Raw genomic sequence first — 23805 nt, 5'->3', positions numbered from 1 at the left:
CACAGAGTTCTTTCGTGTTGCTACAGTGACCTCAGGATCCCTCTATCCTTGAAACAGTGTTCTTGGGGTTTCTCTGGAGTGCCATGAAGGAAATCAAGGCTCCTTTCATATGTGATGTGCAAGACGGAATTGCTCTGCACGCAGTACAGTGGAATCGGGCCTCATCTCGCATCGAGGGGGAAGTCTCATGGTTTTTCTCGAGTTGCGGCGGGAACCTGGGGTATATTCTCGAGTTACGACGGGGATGGCCCTTCCACCCACGTGTTTGTTCAGCCACGTCAGGACTCCTGCCTAGTTGCGAGGGACAACTCGGGATTCTCCTCGAGGCTTGGCACGGCAATTGGAACGCCTCTCCAGCTGAGGCGGGAGACCAAGGGTCCCTTTCCACGTGCCACAAGAATCCTGGGACTCCTATCAAGTTTCACGAGGAGTCAGGCATCGTCTCCTTTGGAGGCACTGATCTCCGCGTACCTCTGGAGTTTTCAAAGGATGTGAGGCCTCCGGTCGCGATGAGGTGGGGAACTAGGTGTTTCTCTGTGGTCTCCACAGGGGATTCAGACATCCTTTCTTCTTGGGAGATGCAAGACGAGCCTGCATTCAAGTCACTGCAGGGATATCCGGCCTTATTTCGAGTCAGGGCATCGCGGTGTCCATTCCACTTGAGGCCGCAAACTCAGGGTCCCTCTCACATACCTAGAGCTGAGAGAAGCCTCCTCTTGAGGTGCTTGTGGTAAGGTGGTATTCCTCTGGAGTCGAAGCCAGGGACTAACCTCTCATCTCGAGTTGATTTTTGGCCCACGGAGCTCTTTCGTGTTGCTACAGTGACCTCAGGATCCCTCTAGCCTTGAAACAGTGTTCTTGGGGTTTCTCTGGAGTGCCATCAAGGAAATCAAGGCTCCTTTCATGTGTGATGTGCAACACGGAATTGCTCTGCACGCAGTGCAGGGGAATCGGGCCTCATCTCGCGGCGAGGGGGAAGTCTCATGGTTTTTCTCGAGTTGTGGCGGGAACCTGGGGTATATTCTCGAGTTACGACGGGGATGGCCCTTCCACCCACGTGTTTGTTCAGCGACGTCAGGACTCCTGCCTAGTTGCGAGGGACAACTCGGGATTCTCCTCGAGGCTTTGCAGGGCAATTGGGACGCCTCTCCAGCTGAGACGGGAGACCAAGGGTCCCTTTCCACGTGCCACAGGAATCCTGGGTCTCCTATCAAGTTTCACGAGGAGTCAGGCATCGTCTCCTTTGGAGGCACTGATCTCTGCATACCTCTGGAGTTTTCAAAGGATTTGAGGCCTCCTGTCGCGATGAGGTGGGGAACTTGGTCTTTCTCTGTGGTCTCCACAGGGGATTCAGACATCCTTTCATCTTGGGAGATGCAAGACGAGCCTGCATTCAAGTCACTGCAGGGATATCCAGCCTTATTTCGCGTCCGGGCACCGCGGTGTCCATTCCACTTGAGGCCGCAAACTCAGGGTCCCTCTCACATACCTAGAGCTGAGAGAAGCCTCCTCTTGAGGTGCTTGTGGTAAGGTGGTATTCCTCTGGAGTCGAAGCCAGGGACTAACCTCTCATCTCGAGTTGATTTTTGGCCCACGGAGCTCTTTCGTGTTGCTACAGTGACCTCAGGATCCCTCTAGCCCTGAAACAGTGTTCTTGGGGTTTCTCTGGAGTGCCATCAAGGAAATCAAGGCTCCTTTCATGTGTGATGTGCAACACGGAATTGCTCTGCACGCAGTGCAGGGGAATCGGGCCTCATCTCGCGGCGAGGGGGAAGTCTCATGGTTTTTCTCGAGTTGCGTCGGGAACCTGGGGTATATTCTCGAGTTACGACGGGGATGGCCCTTCCACCCACGTGTTTCTTCAGCGACGTCAGGACTCCTGCCTAGTTGCGAGGGACAACTCTGGATTCTCCTCGAAGCTTGGCAGGGCAATTGGGACGCCTCTCCAGCTCAGGCGGGAGACCAAGTGTCCCTTTCCAAGTGCCACAGGAATCCTGGGACTCCTATCAAGTTTCACGAGGAGTCAGGCATCGTCTCCTTTGGAGGCACTGATCTCCGCGTACCTCTGGAGTTTTCAAAGGATGTGAGGCTATCGGTCGCGATGAGGTGGGGAACTAAGTCTTTCTCTGTACTATCCACAGGGGATTCAGACATCCTTTCGTCCTGGGAAATGCAAGACGAGCCTGCATTGAAGTCACTGCAGGGATATCCAGCCTTATTTCGAGTCAGGGCATCGCGGTGTCCATTCCACTTGAGGCCGCAAATTCAGGATCCCTCTCACATACCTAGAGCTGAGAGAAGCCTCCTCTTGAGGTGCTTGTGGTAAGGTGGTATTCCTCTGGAGACGAATCCAGGGACTAACCTCTCTTTTCGAGTTGATTTTTGGTCCACAGAGTTCTTTCGTGTTGCTACAGTGACCTCAGGATCCCTCTATCCTTGAAACAGTGTTCTTGGGGTTTCTCTGGAGTGCCATCAAGGAAATCAAGGCTCCTTTCATGTGTGATGTGCAAGACGGAATTGCTCTGCACGCAGTACAGTGGAATCGGGCCTCATCTCGCAACGAGGGGGAAGTCTCATGGTTTTTCTCGAGTTGCGGCGGGAACCTGGGGTATATTCTCGAGTTACGACGGGGATGGCCCTTCCACCCACGTGTTTGTTCAGCGACGTCAGGACTCCTGCCTAGTTGCGAGGGACAACTCGGGATTCTCCTCGAGGCTTGGCACGGCAATTGGAACGCCTCTCCAGCTGAGGCGGGAGACCAAGGGTCCCTTTCCAAGTGCCACAAGAATCCTGGGACTCCTATCAAGTTTCACGAGGAGTCAGGCATTGTCTCCTTTGGAGGCACTGATCTCCGCGTACCTCTGGAGTTTTCAAAGAATGTGAGGCATCCGGTCGCGATGAGGTGGGGAACTAGGTCTTTCTCTGTGGTCTCCACAGGGGATTCAGACATCCTTTCGTCTTGGGAGATGCAAGACGAGCCTGCATTCCAGGCACTGCAGGGATATCCGGCCTTATTTCGAGTCAGGGCATCGCGGTGTCCATTCCACTTGAGGCCGCAAACTCAGGGTCCCTCTCACATACCTAGAGCTGAGAGAAGCCTCCTCTTGAGGTGCTTGTGGTAAGGTGGTATTCCTCTGGAGTCGAAGCCAGGGACTAACCTCTCATCTCGAGTTGATTTTTGGTCCATGGAGCTCTTTCGTGTTGCTCCAGTGACCTCAGGATCCCTCTAGCATTGAAACAGTGTTCTTGGGGTTTCTCTGGAGTGCCATCAAGGAAATCAAGGCTCCTTTCATGTGTGATGTGCAACACAGAATTGCTCTGCACGCAGTGCAGGGGAATCGGGCCTCATCTCGCGGCGAGGGGGAAGTCTCATGGTTTTTCTCGAGTTGCGGCGGGAACCTGGGGTATATTCTCGAGTTAAGACGGGGATGGCCCTTCCACCCACGTGTTTCTTCAGCGACGTCAGGACTCCTGCCTAGTTGAGAGGGACAACTCTGGATTCTCCTCGAGGCTTGGCAGGGCAATTGGGACGCCTCTCCAGCTGAGGCGGGAGACCAAGTGTCCCTTTCCAAGTGCCACAGGAATCCTGGGACTCCTATCAAGTTTCACGAGGAGTCAGGCATCGTCTCCCTTGGAGGCACTGATCTCCGCGTACCTCTGGAGTTTTCAAAGGATGTGACGCTATCGGTCGCGATGAGGTGGGGAACTAAGTCTTTCTCTGTGCTTTCCACAGGGGATTCAGACATCCTTTCGTCCTGGGAAATGCATGACGAGCCTGCATTGAAGTCACTGCAGGGATATCCGGCCTTATTTCGAGTCAGGGCATCGCGGTGTCCATTCCACTTGAGGCCGCAAACTCAGGGTCCCTCTCACATACCTAGAGCTGAGAGAAGCCTCCTCTTGAGGTGCTTGTGGTAAGGTGGTATTCCTCTGGAGACGAATCCAGGGACTAACCTCTCTTTTCGAGTTGATTTTTGGTCCACAGAGTTCTTTCGTGTTGCTACAGTGACCTCAGGATCCCTCTATCCTTGAAACAGTGTTCTTGGGGTTTCTCTGGAGTGCCATGAAGGAAATCAAGGCTCCTTTCATGTGTGATGTGCAAGACGGAATTGCTCTGCACGCAGTACAGGGGAATCGGGCCTCATCTCGCATCGAGGGGGAAGTCTCATGGTTTTTCTCGAGTTGCGGCGGGAACCTGGGGTATATTCTCGAGTTACGACGGGGATGGCCCTTCCACCCACGTGTGTGTTCAGCCACGTCAGGACTCTTGCCTAGTTGCGAGACACAACTCGGGATTCTCCTCGAGGCTTGGCAAGGCAATTGGGACGCCTCTCCAGCTGAGGCGGGAGACCAAGGGTCCCTTTCCACGTGCCACAGGAATCCTGGGACTCCTATCAAGTTTCACGAGGAGTCAGGCATCGTCTCTTTTGGAGGCACTGATCTCCGCGTACCTCTGGAGTTTTCAAAGGATGTGAGGCTATCGGTCGCGATGAGGTGGGGAACTAGGTCTTTCTCTGTGGTCTCCACAGGGGATTCAGACACCCTTTCGTCTTGGGAGATGCAAGACGAGCCTGCATTCAAGTCACTGCAGGGATATCCAGCCTTATTTCGCGTCAGGGCATCGCGGTGTCCATTCCACTTGAGGCCGCAAACTCAGGGTCCCTCTCACATACCTAGAGCTGAGAGAAGCCTCCTCTTGAGGTGCTTGTGGTAAGGTGGTATTCCTCTGGAGTCGAAGCCAGGGACTAACCTCTCATCTCGAGTTGATTTTTGGTCCACGGAGCTCTTTCGTGTTGCTACAGTGACCTCAGAATCCCTCTAGCCTTGAAACAGTGTTCTTGGGGTTTCTCTGGAGTGCCATCAAGGAAATCAAGGCTCCTTTCATGTGTGATGTGCAACACGGAATTGCTCTGCACGCAGTGCAGGGGAATCAGGCCTCATCTCGCGGCGAGGGGGAAGTCTCATGGTTTTTCTCGAGTTGCGGCGGGAACCTGGGGTATATTCTCGAGTTACGACGGGGATGGCCCTTCCACCCACGTGTTTCTTCAGCGACGTCAGGACTCCTGCCTAGTTGCGAGGGAAAACTCTGGATTCTCCTCGAGGCTTGGCAGGGCAATTGGGACGCCTCTCCAGCTGAGGCGGGAGACCAAGGGTCCCTTTCCAAGTGCCACAGGAATCCTGGGACTCCTATCAAGTTTCACGAGGAGTCAGGCATCGTCTCCTTTGGAGGCACTGATCTCCGCGTACCTCTGTAGTTTTCAAAGGATGTGAGGCTATCGGTCGCGATGAGGTGGGGAACTAAGTCTTTCTCTGTGCTATCCACAGGGGATTCAGACATCCTTTCGTCCTGGGAAATGCAAGACGAGCCTGCATTGAAGTCACTGCAGGGATATCCAGCCTTATTTCGAGTCAGGGCATCGCGGTGTCCATTCCACTTGAGGCCGCAAACTCAGGGTCCCTCTCGCATACCTAGAGCTGAGAGAAGCCTCCTCTTGAGGTGCTTGTGGTAAGGTGGTATTCCTCTGGAGACGAATCCAGGGACTAACCTCTCTTTTCGTCTTGATTTTTGGTCCACAGAGTTCTTTCGTGTTGCTACAGTGACCTCAGGATCCCTCTATCCTTGAAACAGTGTTCTTGGGGTTTCTCTGGAGTGCCATGAAGGAAATCAAGGCTCCTTTCATATGTGATGTGCAAGACGGAATTGCTCTTCACGCAGTACAGTGGAATCGGGCCTCATCTCGCATCGAGGGGGAAGTCTCATGGTTTTTCTCGAGTTGCGGCGGGAACCTGGGGTATATTCTCGAGTTACGACGGGGATGGCCCTTCCACCCACGTGTTTGTTCAGCCACGTCAGGACTCCTGCCTAGTTGCGAGGGACAACTCGGGATTCTCCTCGAGGCTTGGCACGGCAATTGGAACGCCTCTCCAGCTGAGGCGGGAGACCAAGGGTCCCTTTCCACGTGCCACAAGAATCCTGGGACTCCTATCAAGTTTCACGAGGAGTCAGGCATCGTCTCCTTTGGAGGCACTGATCTCCGCGTACCTCTGGAGTTTTCAAAGGATGTGAGGCCTCCGGTCGCGATGAGGTGGGGAACTAGGTGTTTCTCTGTGGTCTCCACAGGGGATTCAGACATCCTTTCTTCTTGGGAGATGCAAGACGAGCCTGCATTCAAGTCACTGCAGGGATATCCGGCCTTATTTCGAGTCAGGGCATCGCGGTGTCCATTCCACTTGAGGCCGCAAACTCAGGGTCCCTCTCACATACCTAGAGCTGAGAGAAGCCTCCTCTTGAGGTGCTTGTGGTAAGGTGGTATTCCTCTGGAGTCGAAGCCAGGGACTAACCTCTCATCTCGAGTTGATTTTTGGCCCACGGAGCTCTTTCGTGTTGCTACAGTGACCTCAGGATCCCTCTAGCCTTGAAACAGTGTTCTTGGGGTTTCTCTGGAGTGCCATCAAGGAAATCAAGGCTCCTTTCATGTGTGATGTGCAACACGGAATTGCTCTGCACGCAGTGCAGGGGAATCGGGCCTCATCTCGCGGCGAGGGGGAAGTCTCATGGTTTTTCTCGAGTTGTGGCGGGAACCTGGGGTATATTCTCGAGTTACGACGGGGATGGCCCTTCCACCCACGTGTTTGTTCAGCGACGTCAGGACTCCTGCCTAGTTGCGAGGGACAACTCGGAATTCTCCTCGAGGCTTTGCAGGGCAATTGGGACGCCTCTCCAGCTGAGACGGGAGACCAAGGGTCCCTTTCCACGTGCCACAGGAATCCTGGGTCTCCTATCAAGTTTCACGAGGAGTCAGGCATCGTCTCCTTTGGAGGCACTGATCTCTGCATACCTCTGGAGTTTTCAAAGGATTTGAGGCCTCCTGTCGCGATGAGGTGGGGAACTTGGTCTTTCTCTGTGGTCTCCACAGGGGATTCAGACATCCTTTCATCTTGGGAGATGCAAGACGAGCCTGCATTCAAGTCACTGCAGGGATATCCAGCCTTATTTCGCGTCCGGGCACCGCGGTGTCCATTCCACTTGAGGCCGCAAACTCAGGGTCCCTCTCACATACCTAGAGCTGAGAGAAGCCTCCTCTTGAGGTGCTTGTGGTAAGGTGGTATTCCTCTGGAGTCGAAGCCAGGGACTAACCTCTCATCTCGAGTTGATTTTTGGCCCACGGAGCTCTTTCGTGTTGCTACAGTGACCTCAGGATCCCTCTAGCCCTGAAACAGTGTTCTTGGGGTTTCTCTGGAGTGCCATCAAGGAAATCAAGGCTCCTTTCATGTGTGATGTGCAACACGGAATTGCTCTGCACGCAGTGCAGGGGAATCGGGCCTCATCTCGCGGCGAGGGGGAAGTCTCATGGTTTTTCTCGAGTTGCGTCGGGAACCTGGGGTATATTCTCGAGTTACGACGGGGATGGCCCTTCCACCCACGTGTTTCTTCAGCGACGTCAGGACTCCTGCCTAGTTGCGAGGGACAACTCTGGATTCTCCTCGAGGCTTGGCAGGGCAATTGGGACGCCTCTCCAGCTGAGGCGGGAGACCAAGTGTCCCTTTCCAAGTGCCACAGGAATCCTGGGACTCCTATCAAGTTTCACGAGGAGTCAGGCATCGTCTCCTTTGGAGGCACTGATCTCCGCGTACCTCTGGAGTTTTCAAAGGATGTGAGGCTATCGGTCGCGATGAGGTGGGGAACTAAGTCTTTCTCTGTACTATCCACAGGGGATTCAGACATCCTTTCGTCCTGGGAAATGCAAGACGAGCCTGCATTGAAGTCACTGCAGGGATATCCAGCCTTATTTCGAGTCAGGGCATCGCGGTGTCCATTCCACTTGAGGCCGCAAATTCAGGGTCCCTCTCACATACCTAGAGCTGAGAGAAGCCTCCTCTTGAGGTGCTTGTGGTAAGGTGGTATTCCTCTGGAGACGAATCCAGGGACTAACCTCTCTTTTCGAGTTGATTTTTGGTCCACAGAGTTCTTTCGTGTTGCTACAGTGACCTCAGGATCCCTCTATCCTTGAAACAGTGTTCTTGGGGTTTCTCTGAAGTGCCATCAAGGAAATCAAGGCTCCTTTCATGTGTGATGTGCAAGACGGAATTGCTCTGCACGCAGTACAGTGGAATCGGGCCTCATCTCGCAACGAGGGGGAAGTCTCATGGTTTTTCTCGAGTTGCGGCGGGAACCTGGGGTATATTCTCGAGTTACGACGGGGATGGCCCTTCCACCCACGTGTTTGTTCAGCGACGTCAGGACTCCTGCCTAGTTGCGAGGGACAACTCGGGATTCTCCTCGAGGCTTGGCACGGCAATTGGAACGCCTCTCCAGCTGAGGCGGGAGACCAAGGGTCCCTTTCCAAGTGCCACAAGAATCCTGGGACTCCTATCAAGTTTCACGAGGAGTCAGGCATTGTCTCCTTTGGAGGCACTGATCTCCGCGTACCTCTGGAGTTTTCAAAGAATGTGAGGCATCCGGTCGCGATGAGGTGGGGAACTAGGTCTTTCTCTGTGGTCTCCACAGGGGATTCAGACATCCTTTCGTCTTGGGAGATGAAAGACGAGCCTGCATTCCAGGCACTGCAGGGATATCCGGCCTTATTTCGAGTCAGGGCATCGCGGTGTCCATTCCACTTGAGGCCGCAAACTCAGGGTCCCTCTCACATACCTAGAGCTGAGAGAAGCCTCCTCTTGAGGTGCTTGTGGTAAGGTGGTATTCCTCTGGAGTCGAAGCCAGGGACTAACCTCTCATCTCGAGTTGATTTTTGGTCCATGGAGCTCTTTCGTGTTGCTACAGTGACCTCAGGATCCCTCTAGCATTGAAACAGTGTTCTTGGGGTTTCTCTGGAGTGCCATCAAGGAAATCAAGGCTCCTTTCATGTGTGATGTGCAACACAGAATTGCTCTGCACGCAGTGCAGGGGAATCGGGCCTCATCTCGCGGCGAGGGGGAAGTCTCATGGTTTTTCTCGAGTTGCGGCGGGAACCTGGGGTATATTCTCGAGTTAAGACGGGGATGGCCCTTCCACCCACGTGTTTCTTCAGCGACGTCAGGACTCCTGCCTAGTTGAGAGGGACAACTCTGGATTCTCCTCGAGGCTTGGCAGGGCAATTGGGACGCCTCTCCAGCTGAGGCGGGAGACCAAGTGTCCCTTTCCAAGTGCCACAGGAATCCTGGGACTCCTATCAAGTTTCACGAGGTGTCAGGCATCGTCTCCCTTGGAGGCACTGATCTCCGCGTACCTCTGGAGTTTTCAAAGGATGTGACGCTATCGGTCGCGATGAGGTGGGGAACTAAGTCTTTCTCTGTGCTTTCCACAGGGGATTCAGACATCCTTTCGTCCTGGGAAATGCATGACGAGCCTGCATTGAAGTCACTGCAGGGATATCCGGCCTTATTTCGAGTCAGGGCATCGCGGTGTCCATTCCACTTGAGGCCGCAAACTCAGGGTCCCTCTCACATACCTAGAGCTGAGAGAAGCCTCCTCTTGAGGTGCTTGTGGTAAGGTGGTATTCCTCTGGAGACGAATCCAGGGACTAACCTCTCTTTTCGAGTTGATTTTTGGTCCACAGAGTTCTTTCGTGTTGCTACAGTGACCTCAGGATCCCTCTATCCTTGAAACAGTGTTCTTGGGGTTTCTCTGGAGTGCCATGAAGGAAATCAAGGCTCCTTTCATGTGTGATGTGCAAGACGGAATTGCTCTGCACGCAGTACAGGGGAATCGGGCCTCATCTCGCATCGAGGGGGAAGTCTCATGGTTTTTCTCGAGTTGCGGCGGGAACCTGGGGTATATTCTCGAGTTACGACGGGGATGGCCCTTCCACCCACGTGTGTGTTCAGCCATGTCAGGACTCTTGCCTAGTTGCGAGACACAACTCGGGATTCTCCTCGAGGCTTGGCAAGGCAATTGGGACGCCTCTCCAGCTGAGGCGGGAGACCAAGGGTCCCTTTCCACGTGCCACAGGAATCCTGGGACTCCTATCAAGTTTCACGAGGAGTCAGGGATCGTCTCTTTTGGAGGCACTGATCTCCGCGTACCTCTGGAGTTTTCAAAGGATGTGAGGCTATCGGTCGCGATGAGGTGGGGAACTAGGTCTTTCTCTGTGGTCTCCACAGGGGATTCAGACACCCTTTCGTCTTGGGAGATGCAAGACGAGCCTGCATTCAAGTCACTGCAGGGATATCCAGGCTTATTTCGCGTCAGGGCATCGCGGTGTCCATTCCACTTGAGGCCGCAAACTCAGGGTCCCTCTCACATACCTAGAGCTGAGAGAAGCCTCCTCTTGAGGTGCTTGTGGTAAGGTGGTATTCCTCTGGAGTCGAAGCCAGGGACTAACCTCTCATCTCGAGTTGATTTTTGGTCCACGGAGCTCTTTCGTGTTGCTACAGTGACCTCAGGATCCCTCTAGCCTTGAAACAGTGTTCTTGGGGTTTCTCTGGAGTGCCATCAAGGAAATCAAGGCTCCTTTCATGTGTGATGTGCAACACAGAATTGCTCTGCACGCACTGCAGGGGAATCGGGCCTCATCTCGCGGCGAGGCGGAAGTCTCATGGTTTTTCTCGAGTTGCGGCGGGAACCTGGGGTATATTCTCGAGATACGACGGGGATGGCCCTTCCACACACGTGTTTGTTCAGCCACGTCAGGACTCCTGCCTAGTTGCGAGGGACAACTCGGGATTCTCCTCGAGGCTTTGCAGGGCAATTGAAACGCCTCTCCAGCTGAGACGGGAGACCAAGGGTCCTTTTCCACGTGCCACAGGAATCCTGGGTCTCCTATCAAGTTTCACGAGGAGTCAGGCATCGTCTCCTTTGGAGGCACTGATCTCCGCATACCTCTGGAGTTTTCAAAGGATTTGAGGACTCCTGTCGCGATGAGGTGGGGAACTAGGTCTTTCTCTGTGGTCTCCACAGGGGATTCAGACACCCTTTCGTCTTGGGAGATGCAAGACGAGCCTGCATTCCAGTCACTGCAGGGATATCCAGCCTTATTTCACGTCAGGGCACCGCGGTGTTCATTCCACTTGAGGCCGCAAACTCAGGGTCCCTCTCACATACCTAGAGCTGAGAGAAGCCTCCTCTTGAGGTGATTGTGGTAAGGTGGTATTCCTCTGGAGTCGAAGCCAGGGACTAACCTCTCATCTCGAGTTGATTTTTGGCCCACGGAGCTCTTTCGTGTTGCTACAGTGACCTCAGGATCCCTCTAGCCTTGAAACAGTGTTCTTGGGGTTTCTCTGGAGTGCCATCAAGGAAATCAAGGCTCCTTTCATGTGTGATGTGCAAGACGGAATTGCTCTGCACGCAGTGCAGGGGAATCGGGCCTCATCTCGCGGCGAGGGGGAAGTCTCATGGTTTTTCTCGAGTTGCGGCGGGAACCTGGGGTATATTCTCGAGTTACGACGGGGATGGCCCTTCCACAAACGTGTGTGTTCAGCCATGTCAGGACTCCTGCCTAGTTGCGAGGGACAACTCGGGATTCTCCTCGAGGCTTTGCAGGGCAATTGGGACGCCTCTCCAGCTGAGACGGGAGACCAAGGGTCCCTTTCCACATGCCACAGGAATCCTGGGTCTCCTATCAAGTTTCACGAGGAGTCAGGCATCGTCTCCTTTGGAGGCACTGATCTCCGCATACCTCTGGAGTTTTCAAAGGATTTGAGGCCTCCTGTCGCGATGAGGTGGGGAACTAGGTCTTTCTCTGTGGTCTCCACAGGGGATTCAGACACCCTTTCGTCTTGGGAGATGCAAGACGAGCCTGCATTCCAGTCACTGCAGGGATATCCGGCCTTATTTCGAGTCAGGGCATCGCGGTGTCCATTCCACTTGAGGCCGCAAACTCAGGGTCCCTCTCACATACCTAGAGCTGAGAGAAGCCTCCTCTTGAGGTGCTTGTGGTAAGGTGGTATTCCTCTGGAGTCGAAGCCAGGGACTAACCTCTCATCTCGAGTTGATTTTTGGTCCACAGAGCTCTTTCATGTTGCTACAGTGACCTCAGGATCCCTCTAGCCTTGAAACAGTGTTCTTGGGGTTTCTCTGGAGTGCCATCAAGGAAATCAAGGCTCCTTTCATGTGTGATGTGCAACACAGAATTGCTCTGCACGCAGTGCAGGGGAATCGGGCCTCATCTCGCGGCGAGGGGGAAGTCTCATGGTTTTTCTCGAGTTGCGGCGGGAACCTGGGGTATACTCTCGAGTTACGACGGGGATGGCCCTTCCACCCACGTGTTTCTTCAGCGACGTCAGGACTCCTGCCTAGTTGCGAGACACAACTCGGGATTCTCCTCGAGGCTTGGCAGGGCAATTGGGACGCCTCTCCAGCTGAGGCGGGAGACCAAGTGTCCCTTTCCAAGTGCCACAGGAATCCTGGGACTCCTATCAAGTTTCACGAGGAGTCAGGCATCGTCTCCTTTGGAGGCACTGATCTCCGCGTACCTCTGGAGTTTTCAAAGGATGTGAGGCTATCGGTCGCGATGAGGTGGGGAACTAAGTCTTTCTCTGTGCTTTCCACAGGGGATTCAGACATCCTTTCGTCCTGGGAGATGCATGACGAGCCTGCATTGAAGTCACTGCAGGGATATCCGGCCTTATTTCGAGTCAGGGCATCGCGGTGTCCATTCCACTTGAGGCCACAAACTCAGGGTCCCTCTCACATACCTAGAGCTGAGAGAAGCCTCCTCTTGAGGTGCTTGTGGTAAGGTGGTATTCCTCTGGAGACGAATGCAGGGACTAACCTCTCTTTTCGAGTTGATTTTTGGTCCACAGAGTTCTTTCGTGTTGCTACAGTGACCTCAGGATCCCTCTATCCTTGAAACAGTGTTCTTGGGGTTTCTCTGGAGTGCCATCAAGGAAATCAAGGCTCCTTTCATGTGTGATGTGCAAGACGGAATTGCTCTGCACGCAGTACAGAGGAATCGGGCCTCATCTCGCATCGAGGGGGAAGTCTCATGGTTTTTCTCGAGTTGCGGCGGGAACCTGGGGTATATTCTCGAGTTACGACGGGGATGGCCCTTCCACCCACGTGTTTGTTCAGCCACGTCAGGACTCCTGCCTAGTTGCGAGGGACAACTCGGGATTCTCCTCGAGGCTTGGCAGGGCAATTGGAACGCCTCTCCAGCTGAGGCGGGAGACCAAGGGTCCCTTTCCACGTGCCACGAGAATCCTGGGACTCCTATCAAGTTTCACGAGGAGTCAGGCATCGTCTCCTTTGGAGGCACTGATCTCCGCGTACCTCTGGAGTTTTCAAAGGATGTGAGGCCTCCGGTCGCGATGAGGTGGGGAACTAGGTCTTTCTCTGTGGTCTCCACAGGGGATTCAGACACCCTTTCTTCTTGGGAGATGCAAGACGAGCCTGCATTCCAGTCACTGCAGGGATATCCGGCCTTATTTTGAGTCAGGGCATCGCGGTGTCCATTCCACTTGAGGCCGCAAACTCAGGGTCCCTCTCACATACTTAGAGCTGAGAGAAGCCTCCTCTTGAGGTGCTTGTGGTAAGGTGGTATTCCTCTGGAGTCGAAGCCAGGGACAAACCTTTCATCTCGAGTTGATTTTTGGTCCACGGAGCTCTTTCCTGTTGCTACAGTGACCTCAGGATCCCTCTAGCCTTGAAACAGTGTTCTTGGGGATTCTCTGGAGTGCCATCAAGGAAAGCAAGGCTCCTTTCATGTGTGATGTGCAACACAGAATTGCTCTGCACGCAGTGCAGGGGAATCGGGCCTCATCTCGCGGCGAGGGGGAAGTCTCATGGTTTTTCTCGAGTTGCGGTGGGAACCTGGGGTATATTCTCGAGTTACGACGGGGATGGCCCTTCCACCCACGTGTTTCTTCAGCCACGTCAGGACTCCTGCCTAGTTGCGAGGGACAACTCGGGATTCTCCTCGAGGCTTTGCAGGGCAATTGGGACGCCTCTCCAGCTGAGACGGGAGACCAAGGGTCCCTTTCCACGTGCCACAAGAATCCTGGGACTCCTATCAAGTTTCACGAGGAGTTAGGCATCGTCTCCTTTGGAGGCACTGATCTCTGCGTACCTCTGGAATTTTCAAAGGATGTGAGGCCTCCGGTCGCGATGAGGTGGGGAACTAGGTGTTTCTCTGTGGTCTCCACAGGGGATTCAGACATCCTTTCTTCTTGGGAGATGCAAGACGAGCCTGCATTCAAGTCACTGCAGGGATATCCGGCCTTATTTCGAGTCAGGGCATCGCGGTGTCCATTCCACTTGAGGCCGCAAACTCAGGGTCCCTCTCACATACCTAGAGCTGAGAGAAGCCTCCTCTTGAGGTGCTTGTGGTAAGGTGGTATTCCTCTGGAGTCGAAGCCAGGGACTAACCTCTCATCTCGAGTTGATTTTTGGCCCACGGAGCTCTTTCGTGTTGCTACAGTGACCTCAGGATCCCTCTAGCCTTGAAACAGTGTTCTTGGGGTTTCTCTGGAGTGCCATGAAGGAAATCAAGGCTCCTTTCATGTGTGATGTGCAGGACGGAATTGCTCTGCACGCAGTGCAGGGGAATCGGGCCTCATCTCGCGGCGAGGGGGAAGTCTCATGGTTTTTCTCGAGTTGCGGCGGGAACCTGGGGTATATTCTCGAGTTACGACGGGGATGGCCCTTCCACACACGTGTGTGTTCAGCCATGTCAGGACTCCTGCCTAGTTGCGAGGGACAACTCGGGATTCTCCTCGAGGCTTTGCAGGGCAATTGGGACGCCTCTCCAGCTGAGGCGGGAGACCAAGGGTCCCTTTCCACGTGCCACAGGAATCCTGGGACTCCTATCAAGTTTCACGAGGAGTCAGGCATTGTCTCCTTTGGAGGCACTGATCTCCGCATACCTCTGGAGTTTTCAAAGGATTTGAGGCCTCCTGTCGCGATGAGGTGGGGAACTAGGTCTTTCTCTGTGGTCTCCACAGGGGATTCAGACACCCTTTCGTCTTGGGAGATGCAAGACGAGCCTGCATTCCAGTCACTGCAGGGATATCCGGCCTTATTTCGAGTCAGGGCATCGCGGTGTCCATTCCACTTGAGGCCGCAAACTCAGGGTCCCTCTCACATACCTAGAGCTGAGAGAAGCCTCCTCTTGAGGTGCTTGTGGTAAGGTGGTATTCCTCTGGAGTCGAAGCCAGGGACTAACCTCTCATCTTGAGTTGATTTTTGGTCCACGGAGCTCTTTCGTGTTGCTACAGTGACCTCAGGATCCCTCTAGCCTTGAAACAGTGTTCTTGGGGTTTCTCTGGAGTGCCATCAAGGAAATCAAGGCTCCTTTCATGTTTGATGTGCAACACAGAATTGCTCTGCACGCAGTGCAGGGGAATCGGGCCTCATCCCGTGGCGAGGGGGAAGTCTCATGGTTTTTCTCGAGTTGCGGCGGGAACCTGGGGTATATTCTCGAGTTACGACGGGGATGGCCCTTCCACACACGTGTTTGTTCAGCCACGTCAGGACTCTTGCCTAGTTGCGAGACACAACTCGGGATTCTCCTCGAGGCTTGGCAAGGCAATTGGGACGCCTCTCCAGCTGAGGCGGGAGACCAAGTGTCCCTTTCCACGTGCCACAGGAATCCTGGGACTCCTATCAAGTTTCACGAGGAGTCAGGCATCGTCTCCTTTGGAGGCACTGATCTCCGCGTACCTCTGGAGTTTTCAAAGGATGTGAGGCCTCCGGTCGCGATGAGGTGGGGAATTAGGTGTTTCTCTGTGGTCTCCACAGGGGATTCAGACATCCTTTCTTCTTGGGAGATGCAAGACGAGCCTGCATTCAAGTCACTGCAGGGATATCCGGCCTTATTTCGAGTCAGGGCATCGCGGTGTCCTTTCCCCTTGAGGCCGCAAACTCAGGATCCCTCTCACATACCTAGAGCTGAGAGAAGCCTCCTCTTGAGGTGCTTGTGGTAAGGTGGTATTCCTCAGGAGTCGAAGCCAGGGACTAACCTCTCATCTCGAGTTGATTCTTGGTCCACGGAGCTCTTTCGTGTTGCTACAGTGACCTCAGGATCCCTCTAGCCTTGAAACAGTGTTCTTGGGGTTTCTCTGGAGTGCCATCAAGGAAATCAAGGCTCCTTTCATGTGTGATGTGCAACACGGAATTGCTCTGCACGCAGTGCAGGGGAATCGGGCCTCATCTCGCGGCGAGGGGGAAGTCTCATGGTTTTTCTCGAGTTGCGGCGGGAACCTGGGGTATATTCTCGAGTTACGACGGGGATGGCCCTTCCACCCACGTGTTTGTTCAGCCACGTCAGGACTCCTGCCTAGTTGCGAGGGACAACTCGGGATTCTCCTCGAGGCTTTGCAGGGCAATTGGGACGCCTCTCCAGCTGAGACGGGAGACCAAGGGTCCCTTTCCACGTGCCACAGGAATCCTGGGTCTCCTATGAAGTTTCACGAGGAGTCAGGCATCGTCTCCTTTGGAGGCACTGATCTCCGCATACCTCTGGAGTTTTCAAAGGATTTGAGGCCTCCTGTCGCGATGAGGTGGGGAACTAGGTCTTTCTCTGTGGTCTCCACAGGGGATTCAGACACCCTTTCGTCTTGGGAGATGCAAGACGAGCCTGCATTCCAGTCACTGCAGGGATATCCGGCCTTATTTCGAGTCAGGGCATCGCGGTGTCCATTCCACTTGAGGCCGCAAACTCAGGGTCCCTCTCACATACCTAGAGCTGAGAGAAGCCTCCTCTTGAGGTGCTTGTGGTAAGGTGGTATTCCTCTGGAGTCGAAGCCAGGGACTAACCTCTCATCTCGAGTTGATTTTTGGTCCACAGAGTTCTTTCGTGTTGATACAGTGACCTCAGGATCCCTCTATCCTTGAAACAGTGTTCTTGGGGTTTCTCTGGAGTGCCATGAAGGAAATCAAGGCTCCTTTCATGTGTGATGTGCAACACAGAATAGCTCTGCACGCAGTGCAGGGGAATCGGGCCTCATCTCGCGGCGAGGGGGAAGTCTCATGGTTTTTCTCGAGTTGCGGCGGGAACCTGGGGTATATTCTCGAGTTACGACGGGGATGGCCCTTCCACACACGTGTTTGTTCAGCCACGTCAGGACTCTTGCCTAGTTGCGAGACACAACTCGGGATACTCCTCGAGGCTTGGCAAGGCAATTGGGACGCCTCTCCAGCTGAGGCGGGAGACCAAGTGTCCCTTTCCAAGTTCCACAGGAATCCTGGGACTCCTATCAAGTTTCACGAGGAGTCAGGCATCGTCTCCTTTGGAGGCACTGATCTCCGCGTACCTCTGGAGTTTTCAAAGGATGTGAGGCTATCGGTCGCGATGAGGTGGGGAACTAAGTCTTTCTCTGTGCTTTCCACAGGGGATTCAGACATCCTTTCGTCCTGGGAGATGCATGACGAGCCTGCATTGAAGTCACTGCAGGGATATCCGGCCTTATTTCGAGTCAGGGCATCGCGGTGTCCATTCCACTTGAGGCCGCAAACTCAGGGTCCCTCTCACATACCTAGAGCTGAGAGAAGCCTCCTCTTGAGGTGCTTGTGGTAAGGTGGTATTCCTCTGGAGACGAATCCAGGGATTAACCTCTCTTTTCGAGTTGATTTGTGGTCCACAGAGTTCTTTCGTGTTGCTACAGTGACCTCAGGATCCCTCTAGCCTTGAAACAATGTTCTTGAGGTTTCTCTGGAGTGCCATGAAGGAAATCAAGGCTCCTTTCATGTGTGATGTGCAAGACGGAATTGCTCTGCACGCAGTACAGGGGAATCGGGCCTCATCTCGCATCGAGGGGGAAGTCTCATGGTTTTTCTCGAGTTGCGGCGGGAACCTGGGGTATATTCTCGAGTTACGACGGGGATGGCCCTTCCACCCACGTGTCTGTTCAGCCACGTCAGGACTCCTGCCTAGTTGCGAGGGACAACTCGGGATTCTCCTCGAGGCTTTGCAGGGCAATTGGAACGCCTCTCCAGCTGAGGCGGGAGACCAAGGGTCCCTTTCCACGTGCCACAAGAATCCTGGGACTCCTATCAAGTTTCACGAGGAGTCAGGCATCGTCTCCTTTGGAGGCACTGATCTCTGCGTACCTCTGGAGTTTTCAAAGGATGTGAGGCCTCCGGTCGCGATGAGGTGGGGAACTAGGTGTTTCTCTGTGGTCTCCACAGGGGATTCAGACATCCTTTCTTCTTGGGAGATGCAAGACGAGCCTGCATTCAAGTCACTGCAGGGATATCCGGCCTTATTTCGAGTCAGGGCATCGCGGTGTCCATTCCACTTGAGGCCGCAAACTCAGGATCCCTCTCACATACCTAGAGCTGAGAGAAGCCTCCTCTTGAGGTGCTTGTGGTAAGGTGGTATTCCTCTGGAGTCGAAGCCAGGGACTAACCTCTCATCTCGAGTTGATTTTTGGCCCACGGAGCTCTTTCATGTTGCTACAGTGACCTCAGGATCCCTCTAGCCTTGAAACAGTGTTCTTGGGGTTTCTCTGGAGTGCCATCAAAGAAATCAAGGCTCCTTTCATGTGTGATGTGCAACACAGAATTGCTCTGCACGCAGTGCAGGGGAATCGGGCCTCATCTCGCGGCGAGGGGGAAGTCTCATGGTTTTTCTCGAGTTGCGGCGGGAACCTGGGGTATATTCTCGAGTTACGACGGGGATGGCCCTTCCACCCACGTGTTTGTTCAGCCACGTCAGGACTCCTGCCTAGTTGCGAGGGACAACTCGGGATTCTCCTCGAGGCTTGGCAGGGCAATTGGAACGCCTCTCCAGCTGAGGCGGGAGACCAAGGGTCCCTTTCCACGTGCCACAATAATCCTGAGACTCCTATCAAGTTTCACGAGGAGTCAGGCATCGTCTCCTTTGGAGGCACTGATCTCCGCGTACCTCTGGAGTTTTCAAAGGATGTGAGGCCTCCGGTCGCGATGAGGTGGGGAACTAGGTGTTTCTCTGTGGTCTCCACAGGGGATTCAGACATCCTTTCTTCTTGGGAGATGCAAGACGAGCCTGCATTCAAGTCACTGCAGGGATATCCGGCCTTATTTCGAGTCAGGGCATCGCGGTGTCCATTCCACTTGAGGCCGCAGACTCAGGATCCCTCTCACATACCTAGAGCTGAGAGAAGCCTCCTCTTGAGGTGCTTGTGGTAAGGTGGTATTCCTCAGGAGTCGAAGCCAGGGACTAACCTCTCATCTCGTGTTGATTCTTGGTCCACGGAGCTCTTTCGTGTTGCTACAGTGACCTCAGGATCCCTCTAGCCTTGAAACAGTGTTCTTAGGGTTTCTCTGGAGTGCCATCAAGGAAATCAAGGCACCTTTCATGTGTGATGTGCAACACGGAATTGCTCTGCACGCAGTGCAGGGGAATCGGGCCTCATCTCGCGGCGAGGGGGAAGTCTCATGGTTTTTCTCGAGTTGCGGCGGGAACCTGGGGTATATTCTCGAGTTACGACGGGGATGGCCCTTCCACCCACGTGTTTGTTCAGCCACGTCAGGACTCCTGCCTAGTTGCGAGGGACAACTCGGGATTCTCCTCGAGGCTTTGCAGGGCAATTGGGACGCCTCTCCAGCTGAGACGGGAGACCAAGGGTCCCTTTCCATGTGCCACAGGAATCCTGGGACTCCTATCAAGTTTCACGAGGAGTCAGGCATTGTCTCCTTTGGAGGCACTGATCTCCGCATACCTCTGGAGTTTTCAAAGGATTTGAGGCCTCCTGTCGCGATGAGGTGGGGAACTAGGTCTTTCTCTGTGGTCTCCACAGGGGATTCAGACACCCTTTCGTCTTGGGAGATGCAAGACGAGCCTGCATTCCAGTCACTGCAGGGATATCCGGCCTTATTTCGAGTCAGGGCATCGCGGTGTCCATTCCACTTGAGGCCGCAAACTCAGGGTCCCTCTCACATACCTAGAGCTGAGAGAAGCCTCCTCTTGAGGTGCTTGTGGTAAGGTGGTATTCCTCTGGAGTCGAAGCCAGGGACAAACCTCTCATCTCGAGTTGATTTTTGGTCCACGGAGCTCTTTCGTGTTGCTACAGTGACCTCAGGATCCCTCTAGCCTTGAAACAGTGTTCTTGGGGATTCTCTGGAGTGCCATCAAGGAAATCAAGGCTCCTTTCATGTGTGATGTGCAACACAGAATTGCTCTGCACGCAGTGCAGGGGAATCGGGCCTCATCTCGTGGCGAGGGGGAAGTCTCATGGTTTTTCTCGAGTTGCGGCGGGAACCTGGGGTATATTCTCGAGTTACGACGGGGATGGCCCTTCCACACACGTGTTTGTTCAGCCACGTCAGGACTCTTGCCTAGTTGCGAGACACAACTCGGGATTCTCCTCGAGGCTTGGCAAGGCAATTGGGACGCCTCTCCAGCTGAGGCGGGAGACCAAGTGTCCCTTTCCACGTGCCACAGGAATCCTGGGACTCCTATCAAGTTTCGCGAGGAGTCAGGCATCGTCTCCTTTGGAGGCACTGATCTCCGCGTACCTCTGGAGTTTTCAAAGGATGTGAGGCCTCCGGTCGCGATGAGGTGGGGAATTAGGTGTTTCTCTGTGGTCTCCACAGGGGATTCAGACATCCTTTCTTCTTGGGAGATGCAAGACGAGCCTGCATTCAAGTCACTGCAGGGATATCCGGCCTTATTTCGAGTCAGGGCATCGCGGTGTCCTTTCCCCTTGAGGCCGCAGACTCAGGATCCCTCTCACATACCTAGAGCTGAGAGAAGCCTCCTCTTGAGTTGCTTGTGGTAAGGTGGTATTCCTCAGGAGTCGAAGCCAGGGACTAACCTCTCATCTCGAGTTGATTCTTGGTCCACGGAGCTCTTTCGTGTTGCTACAGTGACCTCAGGATCCCTCTAGCCTTGAAACAGTGTTCTTGGGGTTTCTCTGGAGTGCCATCAAGGAAATCAAGGCTCCTTTCATGTGTGATGTGCAAGACGGAATTGCTCTGCACGCAGTGCAGGGGAATCGGGCCTCATCTCGCGGCGAGGGGGAAGTCTCATGGTTTTTCTCGAGTTGCGGCGGGAACCTGGGGTATATTCTCGAGTTACGACGGGGATGGCCCTTCCACCCACGTGTTTGTTCAGCCACGTCAGGACTCCTGCCTAGTTGCGAGGGACAACTCGGGATTCTCCTCGAGGCTTTGCAGGGCAATTGGGACGCCTCTCCAGCTGAGACGGGAGACCAAGGGTCCCTTTCCACGTGCCACAGGAATCCTGGGTCTCCTATGAAGTTTCACGAGGAGTTAGGCATCGTCTCCTTTGGAGGCACTGATCTCCGCATACCTCTGGAGTTTTCAAAGGATTTGAGGCCTCCTGTCGCGATGAGGTGGGGAACTAGGTCTTTCTCTGTGGTCTCCACAGGGGATTCAGACACCCTTTCGTCTTGGGAGATGCAAGACGAGCCTGCATTCCAGTCACTGCAGGGATATCTGGCCTTATTTCGAGTCAGGGCATCGCGGTGTCCATTCCACTTGAGGCCGCAAACTCAGGATCCCTCTCACATACCTAGAGCTGAGAGAAGCCTCCTCTTGAGGTGCTTGTGGTAAGGTGGTATTCCTCTGGAGTCGAAGCCAGGGACTAACCTCTCATCTCGAGTTGATTTTTGGTCCACAGAGTTCTTTCGTGTTGATACAGTGACCTCAGGATCCCTCTATCCTTGAAACAGTGTTCTTGGGGTTTCTCTGGAGTGCCATGAAGGAAATCAAGGCTCCTTTCATGTGTGATGTGCAACACAGAATAGCTCTGCACGCAGTGCAGGGGAATCGGGCCTCATCTCTCGGCGAGGGGGAAGTCTCATGGTTTTTCTCGAGTTGCGGCGGGAACATGGGGTATATTCTCGAGTTACGACGGGGATGGCCCTTCCACACACGTGTTTGTTCAGCCACGTCAGGACTCTTGCCTAGTTGCGAGACACAACTCGGGATACTCCTCGAGGCTTGGCAAGGCAATTGGGACGCCTCTCCAGCTGAGACGGGAGACCAAGTGTCCCTTTCCAAGTGCCACAGGAATCCTGGGACTCCTATCAAGTTTCACGAGGAGTCAGGCATCGTCTCCTTTGGAGGCACTGATCTCCGCGTACCTCTGGAGTTTTCAAAGGATGTGAGGCTATCGGTCGCGATGAGGTGGGGAACTAAGTCTTTCTCTTTGCTTTCCACAGGGGATTCAGACATCCTTTCGTCCTGGGAGATGCATGACGAGCCTGCATTCCAGTCACTGCAGGGATATCCGGCCTTATTTTGAGTCAGGGCATCGCGGTGTCCATTCCACTTGAGGCCGCAAACTCAGGGTCCCTCTCACATACCTAGAGCTGAGAGAAGCCTCCTCTTGAGGTGCTTGTGGTAAGGTGGTATTCCTCTGGAAACGAATCCAGGGACTAACCTCTCTTTTCGTGTTGATTTGTGGTCCACAGAGTTCTTTCGTGTTGCTACAGTGACCTCAGGATCCCTCTAGCCTTGAAACAGTGTTCTTGAGGTTTCTCTGGAGTGCCATCAAGGAAATCAAGGCTCCTTTCATGTGTGATGTGCAAGACGGAATTGCTCTGCACGCAGTTCAGGGGAATCGGGCCTCATCTCGCATCGAGGGGGAAGTCTCATGGTTTTTCTCGAGTTGCGGCGGGAACCTGGGGTATATTCTCGAGTTACGACGGGGATGGCCCTTCCACCCACGTGTTTGTTCAGCCACGTCAGGACTCCTGCCTAGTTGCGAGGGACAACTCGGGATTCTCCTCGAGGCTTGGCAGGGCAATTGGAACGCCTCTCCAGCTGAGGCGGGAGACCAAGGGTCCCTTTCCACGTGCCACAAGAATCCTGGGACTCCTATCAAGTTTCACGAGGAGTTAGGCATCGTCTCCTTTGGAGGCACTGATCTCTGCGTACCTCTGGAGTTTTCAAAGGATGTGAGGCCTCCGGTCGCGATGAGGTGGGGAACTAGGTGTTTCTCTGTGGTCTCCACAGGGGATTCAGACATCCTTTCTTCTTGGGAGATGCAAGACGAGCCTGCATTTAAGTCACTGCAGGGATATCCGGCCTTATTTCGAGTCAGGGCATCGCGGTGTCCATTCCATTTGAGGCCGCAAACTCAGGGTCCCTCTCACATACCTAGAGCTGAGAGAAGCCTCCTCTTGAGGTGCTTGTGGTAAGGTGGTATTCCTCTGGAGTCGAAGCCAGGGACTAACCTCTCATCTCGAGTTGATTTTTGGCCCACGGAGCTCTTTCGTGTTGCTACAGTGACCTCAGGATCCCTCTAGCCTTGAAACAGTGTTCTTGGGGTTTCTCTGGAGTGCCATGAAGGAAATCAAGGCTCCTTTCATGTGTGATGTGCAAGACGGAATTGCTCTGCACGCAGTCCAGGGGAATCGGGCCTCATCTCGTGGCGAGGGGGAAGTCTCATGGTTTTTCTCGAGTTGCGGCGGGAACCTGGGGTATATTCTCGAGTTACGACGGGGATGGCCCTTCCACCCACGTGTTTCTTCAGCGACGTCAGGACTCCTGCCTAGTTGCAAGGGACAACTCTGGATTCTCCTCGAGGCTTGGCAGGGCAATTGGGACGCCTCTCGAGCTGAGGTGGGAGACCAAGTGTCCCTTTCCAAGTGCCACAGGAATCCTGGGACTCCTATCAAGTTTCACGAGGAGTCAGGCATCGTCTCCTTTGGAGGCACTGATCTCCGCGTACCTCTGGAGTTTTCAGAGGATGTGAGGCTATCGGTCGCGATGAGGTGGGGAACTAAGTCTTTCTCTGTGCTTTCCACAGGGGATTCAGACATCCTTTCGTCCTGGGAGATGCAAGACGAGCCTGCATTGAAGTCACTGCAGGGATATCCGGCCTTATTTCGAGTCAGGGCATCGCGGTGTCCATTCCACTTGAGGCCGCAAACTCAGGGTCCCTCTCACATACCTAGAGCTGAGAGAAGCCTCCTCTTGAG

The sequence above is a fragment of the Cervus elaphus genome, chromosome X (assembly GCF_910594005.1).
Source record: "Cervus elaphus chromosome X, mCerEla1.1, whole genome shotgun sequence".
NCBI lineage: Eukaryota > Metazoa > Chordata > Mammalia > Artiodactyla > Cervidae > Cervus > Cervus elaphus.
The sequence above is the reverse complement of the archived record's forward strand: the minus strand, read 5'-3'. Positions refer to the sequence as shown.